Consider the following 9,616-nt stretch of genomic DNA (forward strand, 5'->3'; position numbering starts at 1 on the left):
CCTCCTTAAATTCAATTAATTCGTCATTAATTATTAGTGGCTCTTTTCTTTTGTTTGCTAGTTGAATTACTGAAAATTTATTAATGTTTGTTCGTATTTTCCACTGATTTTCATAAGCGTTTATTTTCTCAGCTTCTTGCTTGGTTCTGGAATTCATAACGTTCCTTGCTGGGCCTGGGTAGTTTACGATCTGGGTAATGTCGTCGGCATAACTGATATTTATGCCGTGTGTTGCTTGAGGGGTGTTACTTGTGAAGATGGTGAAAAGAGTTGGGGACAAGACACTCCCCTGGGGGACACCACAACCCAGGGCAAAGCTGGCACCAGTGTAATTATTTATCTTAATTTTGGCTTTCCTATCATCTAAAAAATCGCATAGGATTTTCTCAGTTATTGTAGGGAGGTTAAGGTGGAGGAGTTTGTGTTTAAGACCGAGGTGCCACACCTTGTCGAAGGCTTTTGTGATGTCCCTGAGGACCACGTGACACTGACCCTTGTTGGCTTTGTTTATTACAATATGTTCTGTTGCGACGGCGATCGCATGTGTGGTGCCTCTGTGGAATCGGAACCCGTATTGGTTTGTGTTGTATAAGTCATTGTTTTCTAGGTGTATTCTTAGTCTATTGTTAATTATTCGTTCTAGGATTTTTCCAGGAACTTCTAATAGAGATATTGGTCTGTGGTTTTCCACTAGATGAGGATTTTTATTCTTTTTAGGGATTAACTTTATTGTTGCTTCTTTAAACTTGTCTGGGAAATATCCAGCTGAGATGGTTGCATTAAATATGTGTCTTAGAGTTTCTTTGGCTATGCTGGGGAGGTTGGATAGAATAGCTTTGTTGACTCCGGTTTCTCCTGGGCAGGTTTTTCTCATGTTTTTTATGATGGCAGTAATTTCTCCTTCCGTGATGGGGGAGGTAAAGATTGTGTCAGAATCTAGTCTGGCTGGGTCTGCTGAATGATATGGAGTGAGTCTGTCGTGGTTGTTGATTAGATATTCTCTTACGTTGTTTTCGTGTGTTTGGTCGTTTTGTTCTTCGTCCTGTTCTTGAAAAATGGATTCCCAGTGTGATCTGTGGGTGTTTTCTTTTTCTGAGGGGGAGTGTTTTCTTTCTCCGTGGGGGTCAAGTATGTAGTGTGGGTCGGGGTTAGAGTAGCCTGAGAGAGTTTTTATTTTTCGCCAGAAGATGGTGGGGTCGTTGTACTTGCTAATTTCGCCGAACTTGCCAAGTTCGCCGAACTTGCAAAGTTCGCCGAACTTGCCAATTTCGCCGAACTTGCCAAGTTCGCCGAACTTGCCAAGTTCGCCGAACTTGCCAAGTTCGCCGAACTTGCCAATTTCGCCGAACTTGCCAATTTCGCCGAACTTGCCAAGTTCGCCGAACTTGCCAATTTCGCCGAACTTGCCAAGTTCGCCGAACTTGCAAAGTTCGCCGAACTTGCAAAGTTCGCCGAACTTGCAAAGTTCGCCGAACTTGCAAAGTTCGCCGAACTTGCACACACACACACACACACACACACACACACACACACAAGTATTCTAAGGTAGGACTTGATGGTGAAGAAAGGAGTGTGTGTGTGTGTGTGTGTGTGTGTGTGTGTGTGTGTGTGTGTGTGTGTGTGTGTAACACACTCTAACCAAGCCACACTCTAACCAAGGCAAGACTATGAATATTGTCCACTATACTCTTTTTACTCTAACTTGGCCTAAAACTCCCCTATTTCCGTCCTGAATGCTGAGTTGTAGCAATGGATGAACACTGGAAGAAGATGCTGGTCACGAAGAAGTGCAGAGGTAAGGTTGTAGAGCCATAGCATTGTACGTTCTGCCACTGAACTACGTGAAATCAGCTGCAAAAGAACGAAAATCTGGGCCAAGTGAATGTGAAAAGAATATATCTCCCGCAGTTTATATATAATGTTATTGTACGAACATTTATATAAACAGTTACCTTTTTTTCCTTCATAATATGTAAGAACGACGTCGAACAAAGTTTTTGAAAAGATCCAGGAATGTAAGTGGTCTCTGTGGTAAGAAATTAAGGAGAAAAGTGTCGTGGGTGTTGGCGGAGCATTGCGGTGAGATGTGCAGACACACGCATGACTGTACACACACACACACACACACACACACACACACACACACACACACACACACACACACACACACACACACACACACACACACACACACACACACACACACACACACACACACACACACACACACACACACACACACACACACACACACACACACACACACACACACACACACACACACACACACACACACACACACACACACACACACACACACACACACACACACACACACACACACACACACACACACACACACACACACACACACACACACACACACACACACACACACACACACACACACACACACACACACACACACACACACACACACACACACACACACACACACACACACACACACACACACACACACACACACACACACACACACACACACACACACACACACACACACACACACACACACACACACACACACACACACACACACACACACACACACACACACACACACACACACACACACACACACACACACACACACACACACACACACACACACACACACACACACACACACACACACACACACAATCAATGAATGGGTATAAGTGACCCGCTATGCTCACAGGTCAATATGAACTGTGGTTCCTGTTTTTGGATGCAACTTTTTTTTTTTTTTTTTTTTTAGTTACAAAGCGCTAAAAATAAACGAAAAATATTGGACCAGTTATTCGTTGTATATTTAGATTTAATAGCATATTATTCCTTTTATTTTACTTTTTTTTTTTTTTTTGAGCATGATTCGCCTGTCATCAAGAATTTGTAAGTTGGCATCTCAGGTCACAGCACCTCCTGACTGACTCCTGGAAGATGACAAGACAGAGTTGTCTGCAGTTTTACCCTTGCTTCAATCAGAGCTGGATATCCATATTCGCATTTCATCAACGGACTTACCCTCTCTCTCTCTCTCTCTCTCTCTCTCTCTCTAAACCCCTGCTTCCCTCCTTTCTTCTCTCCCTCCTCCCTCCCCCATCTAGCATCTCTCTCTCTCTCTCTCTCTCTCTCTCTCTCTCTCTCTCTCTCTCTCTCTCTCTCTCTCTAAACCTCTGCTTCCGTCCTTTCTTGTCTCCCTCCTCCCTCCCCCATCTACCCTCTCTCTCTATTGTCAGATTAGAGGACTGAATAGACTGTAGTCGCGGAGCAGGACTCTGAGGTTGTCATTATCGTACCCTGGCAACCTACCATTCGACAGTGCGTCCGATTTCGTATCATATTATACACGAATCATATTATATGCACGAATATATTATACACGAATATTATTATACACGAACATATTATACACGAATCATATTATTATGCACGAATATATTATACACGAATATTATTATACACGAACATATTATACACGAATCATATTATTATGCACGAATATATTATACACGAATAATATGACACACGAATATAAGTATGCACGAATATATTATACACGAATAATATTACACACGAACATATTATACACGAATCTTATTATTATGCACAGATATATTATCCATGAATATTATTATTCACCAACATATTATACACGAATATTATTATACACGAACATATTGTACACGAATCATATTGTTGTTCACGAATATATAATACACGAATAATATTCCACACGAACATATTATACACGAATCACATGCGTCTGATATTATACTGTACGCGAAATCACGCACTTTTGAATCGTAGGTTGCCAGGGCACGATAATAACAACCTCAGAGTCGCGCGCCGCGGCTATAGTAACCAAGGAGACTCATTTTTAGAGCAGGAATAAAGCTGACTAAATTTCATGGAACCACAACATAATATTCAAGCTGTCAGTGGCCCACTTCCGTCAGATAAACACAAATTTACAGTAGAATTAGTGTTGTTTTTGTTAGCATTATAATGTTTAGTTTGCTTCATGTTTACGTCTGTCCGATAGCACGATAACTCTCTCTCTCTCTCTCTCTCTCTCTCTCTCTCTCTCTCTCTCTTATCTTTTGTCTGCCTGTCTCGAAACTTTGTGGGAACGACCTTGCTTCTCTTTACGTCTCAGGCTACCTCCTTCTTTCCTTCCCTTTTTTCCTTAATTCCTTCCTGTCTTCGACGTCTCTTTCTTTCCCTATTTCCCCTTCCTCACTTTTTCCCATCCAGTTCCCTTTTCCTCCTAATTCTTTTCACCATTTCCACTCCTTTTCCTTCCTTCTTCCTTTTCACATCCTTCCCTCTTCTCCCTCCCTGTTCTTTTCAGCATTTCCTCCCTTCCTCCCATTATCTCCTTCGCCCCCTCCTTTTCTCCCCTCCTTGCCAGTCCTCGTACCCTCTCTCCCCCTCCTTTCCTCCCCCTACGACTCCCCCTTTCCTCTCCTCCCCCTACCTTTCCCCATCCTCTCTGCACAAGGGCCAATTTAAATCCCAACTCCAGTACGAACTGACGTTCAAACTCAAGTGCCAACTCAGGTCCCAACACAGTTACCAAACGCAAGTACCAACTTAAGTCTTAACACAAGTACCAACTCAAGTCATAACTCAAGCGTTAACTTAGTCCCAACTCAAGCGGAAACTTAAGTATCAGCTCAAGCGTCCCAACCCAAGCGCCAACCTAAGTCCCAAGTCAAGTGCCAACGTAAATTACAACTCAAGTGTCAACTTAAGTCCCAACTAATGAATCAACTTAAGTGCCAACTCAAGTGACAACGTGCCAACTCAGGTACGAACATTAATCCCAACTCAAGTGAAACCTTAAGTGCCAACTCAAGTGCCAACTTAGGTCAAAACTCAAGCGCCAATGTAGGTCCCAACTCAAGTGCCAACCCATGTCTCAACTCAAGCGCCAACCTTAGTCCCAACTCAAGCATCAGGCTTAATGACAACTCACGGGTCAGCATAGGTCCCAACTCAAGTGCCAACGTTAGCTCCAACTCAAGTGCCAACGTAAGTGTCAACGAAAGCTCCAACTAGTGCCAACGTAAATGCCAACTCAAGAGCTAACTTAAGTGCCAACTAAAGCGCCAACTTATATTGTAACTCAAGCGCAAACATATCTCCCAACTCAAGTGACAACATAAGTGCTAACTCAAGTGACAACACAAGTGCCACCTCAAGTGACAACATAAGTGCCAACTCAAGTGACAAAATAAGTGCCAACTCAAGTGACAAAATAAGTGCCAGCTCAAACGTCAACTCAGGTACAAACTCATGCGCCAGCTTGGGTCTTAGCTTAAGTTACAACTTAAGTCCCAACTCAAGCTCCATCATGTTTCATCTCAAGCGAAAACTCAAGTCCCAATTCAAGCACCATCTTTAGTCCCAACGAAAGGGCGAGCTTACGTCTCAAATCAAGCATCAACTGAAGTTCCAATTCAAGCACCAGCTTAAGTCCCAACTCAAGCGCCACATTAAGTCCAAACTTAACTGCCAACTTAAGTGCCAAATAAAGTGCTATCGTAAATGATAAGTGCAAATGTGAGTGCCAGTTCAAGTGCCAACTTAAGTGCCAACTCAAATGCAAACTTAAGAGAAAACTCAAATGCCAACTTAAATGCCAACTTAAGTGCAAACTCACGTGGTGACGTAAGTGCCAATTCAAATGTTAAGCTCCGACCAAAGTGCCAAATTAAGTCCCAAATTAAGTGCCAACTTAAATCCAACACAAGCGCCAATTTAAATCCCAACTCAAGTACCAACTATAGCTCAAACTCAAGTGTCAACTCAAGTCCCAACACAGGTACTACTTGGGCCCAAACACAAGTACCAACTGAAGTCTTAACTCAAGCGCTAACTTAAGTCCCAACTCAAGTGCCAACTAAGATCCCAACTCATGCGCCAACTTGTCCCAATCCAAGCACCAACTTAAGTTCCAACTCAAGCACCAACTTAAGTTCCAACTCAAGCACCAACTGAAGTCCCAATTCAAGTGCCAACGTAAGTCACAACTCAAGTGCCAACGTAAGTTACAACTGAAGCACCAACTTAAGTCCCAGTTCACAAGTCAACTCAAGTCCCAACTAAAGCGCCAACTTACGCTGCATCTCAAGCACCAACATTAATCCCAACTCAATTGAAACCTTAAGTGCCAACTTAGGTCAAAACTCAAGCGCCAATGTAGATCTCAGCTCAAGCGCGTACTTAAGTTCCAACTCAAGCGCCAACTTATGTCCAACTCAGGCGCCAACCTAAGTCCCAACTCAAGCTCTAAAATACGTCTCAACTCAAGCACCAACTTAAGTCCCAACTCAAGCGCCAACTTAAGTCCCAGCTCAAGCGCTATCTTAAGTCCCAACTCAAGCGCCAACTTAAGTCCCTACTCAAGCGCCAACTTAAGTCCCAACTCAAGCGCCAACCTAAGTCCCAACTCAAACGCCAACTTAAGTCCCAATTCAAGAGTCAACTTAAGTCCCAACTCAAGCGCCAACTTAAGTCCCAACTCAAGCACCAACTTAAATCCCAACTCAAGCGCCAACTTAAGTCCCAACCCAAGCGCCAACTAAAGTCCCAAGTCAAGTGCGAACTTAGTTCAAACTTGTCCCAATTTAAGTGCCAACTTCAAGTACCTCAAGTGGCACTCAGATTGCACCTACAGTATGTGGAAGTTTTCTACTTAAGTGCCACTTAAGTTCAAGTTCCACTTAAGTGCCACTGAAGTTCCACTCAAGTTCCACTCAAGTTCCTCTTAAGTGGTTCTTAAATGGAACTTAAGTGCAACTTAAGTGGCACTTAAGTGCAACTTAAGTACAACTTAAGTGGCACTTAAGTTGCACTTAAGTGGCACTTAAGTGGTACTTAATTGGCACTTAAGTGGCACTTAATTGGCACATAATTGGCACTTAAGTGGCACTTAAGTGGCACTTAAGTGGTACTTAAGTTGCACTCAAGTTGCACTCAAGTTGCACTTAAGTGGCACTTAAGTGGCACTCAAGTTGCACTTAAGTGGCACTTAAGTTGCACTTAAGTGGCACTTAAGTGGCACTTAAGTGGCACTTAAGTGGCACTTAAGTGGCACTTAAGTGGCACTTAAGTTCCACTTAAGTTGTACTTTAGTTCCACTTAGGTACCACTTAAGTACCACTTAAGTGGAACTTGAACTTAGTGGAACTTAAGTAGAACTCTTCCGGATAGGTGCCATCTGAATGCCACTTTAGGCACTTAAGTTGGCACTTAAATTGGGACAAGTTGGAACTAAGTTGGCATTTGAGTTGGGACTTTAGTAGGCGCTTGAGTTGGGACTTAAGTTGGCCCTTGAGTTGAAACTTAAGTTGGCGCTTGAGTTGGAATTTAAGTTGGCACTTGAGTTGGGACTTAAATTGGCTCTTGAGTTGGGACTTAAGTTGGCGCTTGAGTTGGGACTTAGGTTGGTGCATGTGTTGGGACTTAAGTTGGTGCTTGAGTTGGGACTTAAGTTGGCACTTGAATTGGGGTTTGAGTTGGGATCTACTTTGGTGCTTGAGTTGGGACTTAGGTTGTCGCTTGAGTTGGGACTTAAGTTGGTGCTTGAGTTGGGAAATAGTTTGGCGGTTGAGTTAGAACTTAAGTTGGCGCTTGAGTTGGGACTTAAGTTTTCGCTTGAGTTGGGACTTAGGTTGGCGTTTGAGTTGGAAGTTAAGTTGGCGCTTGAGTCGTGACTTAAGTTGGCGCTTGATTTGGGACTTAAGTTGGTGCTTGAGTTATGACTCAAAGTTCGCGCTTGAGTCAGGACTTAGGTTGGCGCTTGAGTTTTTACTTAAGTTGGCGCTTGAGTTGGGGCTTAAGTTGGCGCTTGAGTTAGGATTTACGTTGGCGCTTGAGTTGGGACTTAAGTTGGTGCTTCAGTTGGGACTTAAGTTGGTGCTTCATTTGGTACTTAAGTTGGTGCTTGAGTTCGGAGCTACTTTGGCACTTGAGATGAGACTTAGATTGGCGCTTGAGTTGGGACCTAAGTAGGCGCTTGAGTTGGGACTTAGGTTGGTGCTTGTGTTAGGACTTAAGTTGGTGCTTGAGTTGGGACTTAAGTTGGCGCTTGAGTTGGGGCTTAAGTTGGTGCTTGAGTTTGGACCTACTTTGGCGCTTGAGTTGGGACTTAGGTTGGCGCTTGAATTGGGACTTAGGTTGTCGCTTGAGTTGGGATTTAAGTTGGTACTTGAGATGGGACTTAGGTTGGCTCTTAAGTTAGGACTTAAGTTGGCGCTTGAGTTGGGAATTAAGTTTTCGCTTGAGTTGGGACTTAGGTTAGCGCTCGAGTTCGGACTTAAGTTGGCGCTTAATTTGGGACTTAAGTTGGCGCTTGAGTTAGGACTCAAAGTTCGCTCTTGAGTTCGCCGAACTTGCCAATTTTGCCGAACTTGCCAATTTCGCCGAACTTGCCAATTTCGCCGAACTTGCCAAGTTCGCCGAACTTGCCAAGTTCGCCGAACTTGCCAAGTTCGCCGAACTTGCCAAGTTCGCCGAACTTGCCAAGTTCGCCGAACTTGCCAAGTTCGCCGAACTTGCCAAGTTCGCCGAACTTGCCAAGTTCGCCGAACTTGCCAATTTCGCCGAACTTGCCAATTTCGCCGAACTTGCCAAGTTCGCCGAACTTGCCAATTTCGCCGAACTTGCCAAGTTCGCCGAACTTGCCAATTTCGCCGAACTTGCCAAGTTCGCCGAACTTGCCAATTTCGCCGAACTTGCCAAGTTCGCCGAACTTGCCAATTTCGCCGAACTTGCCAATTTCGCCGAACTTGCCAAGTTCGCCGAACTTGCCAAGTTCGCCGAACTTGCCAAGTTCGCCGAACTTGCCAAGTTCGCCGAACTTGCCAATTTCGCCGAACTTGCCAATTTCGCCGAACTTGCCAATTTCGCCGAACTTGCCAATTTCGCCGAACTTGCCAATTTCGCCGAACTTGCCAATTTCGCCGAACTTGCCAATTTCGCCGAACTTGCCAAGTTCGCCGAACTTGCCAATTTCGCCGAACTTGCAAAGTTCGCCGAACTTGCCAATTTCGCCGAACTTGCCAATTTCGCCGAACTTGCCAATTTCGCCGAACTTGCAAAGTTCGCCGAACTTGCACACACACACACACACACACACACACACACACACACAAGTATTCTAAGGTAGGACTTGATGGTGAAGAAAGGAGTGTGTGTGTGTGTGTGTGTGTGTGTGTGTGTGTGTGTGTGTGTGTTTGTGTGTGTGTAACACACTCTAACCAAGCCACACTCTAACCAAGGCAAGACTATGAATATTGTCCACTATACTCTTTTTACTCTAACTTGGCCTAAAACTCCCCTATTTCCGTCCTGAATGCTGAGTTGTAGCAATAGATGAACACTGGAAGAAGATGCTGGTCACGAAGAAGTGCTGAGGCAAGGTTGTAGAGCCATAGCATTGTACTTTCTGCCACTGAACTACGTGAAATCAGCTGCAAAAGAACGAAAATCTGGGCCAAGTGAATGTGAAAAGAATATATCTCTAGCAGTTTATATATAATGTTATTGTACGAACATTTATATAAACAGTTACCTTTTTTTCCTTCATAATATGTAAGAACGA

The sequence above is a fragment of the Coenobita brevimanus genome, unplaced genomic scaffold (genome assembly GCF_032717465.1).
Source record: "Coenobita brevimanus isolate Jiangsu-jjx unplaced genomic scaffold, ASM3271746v2 jjx.HiC_scaffold_3718, whole genome shotgun sequence".
Taxonomy (NCBI): Eukaryota; Metazoa; Arthropoda; class Malacostraca; order Decapoda; family Coenobitidae; genus Coenobita; species Coenobita brevimanus.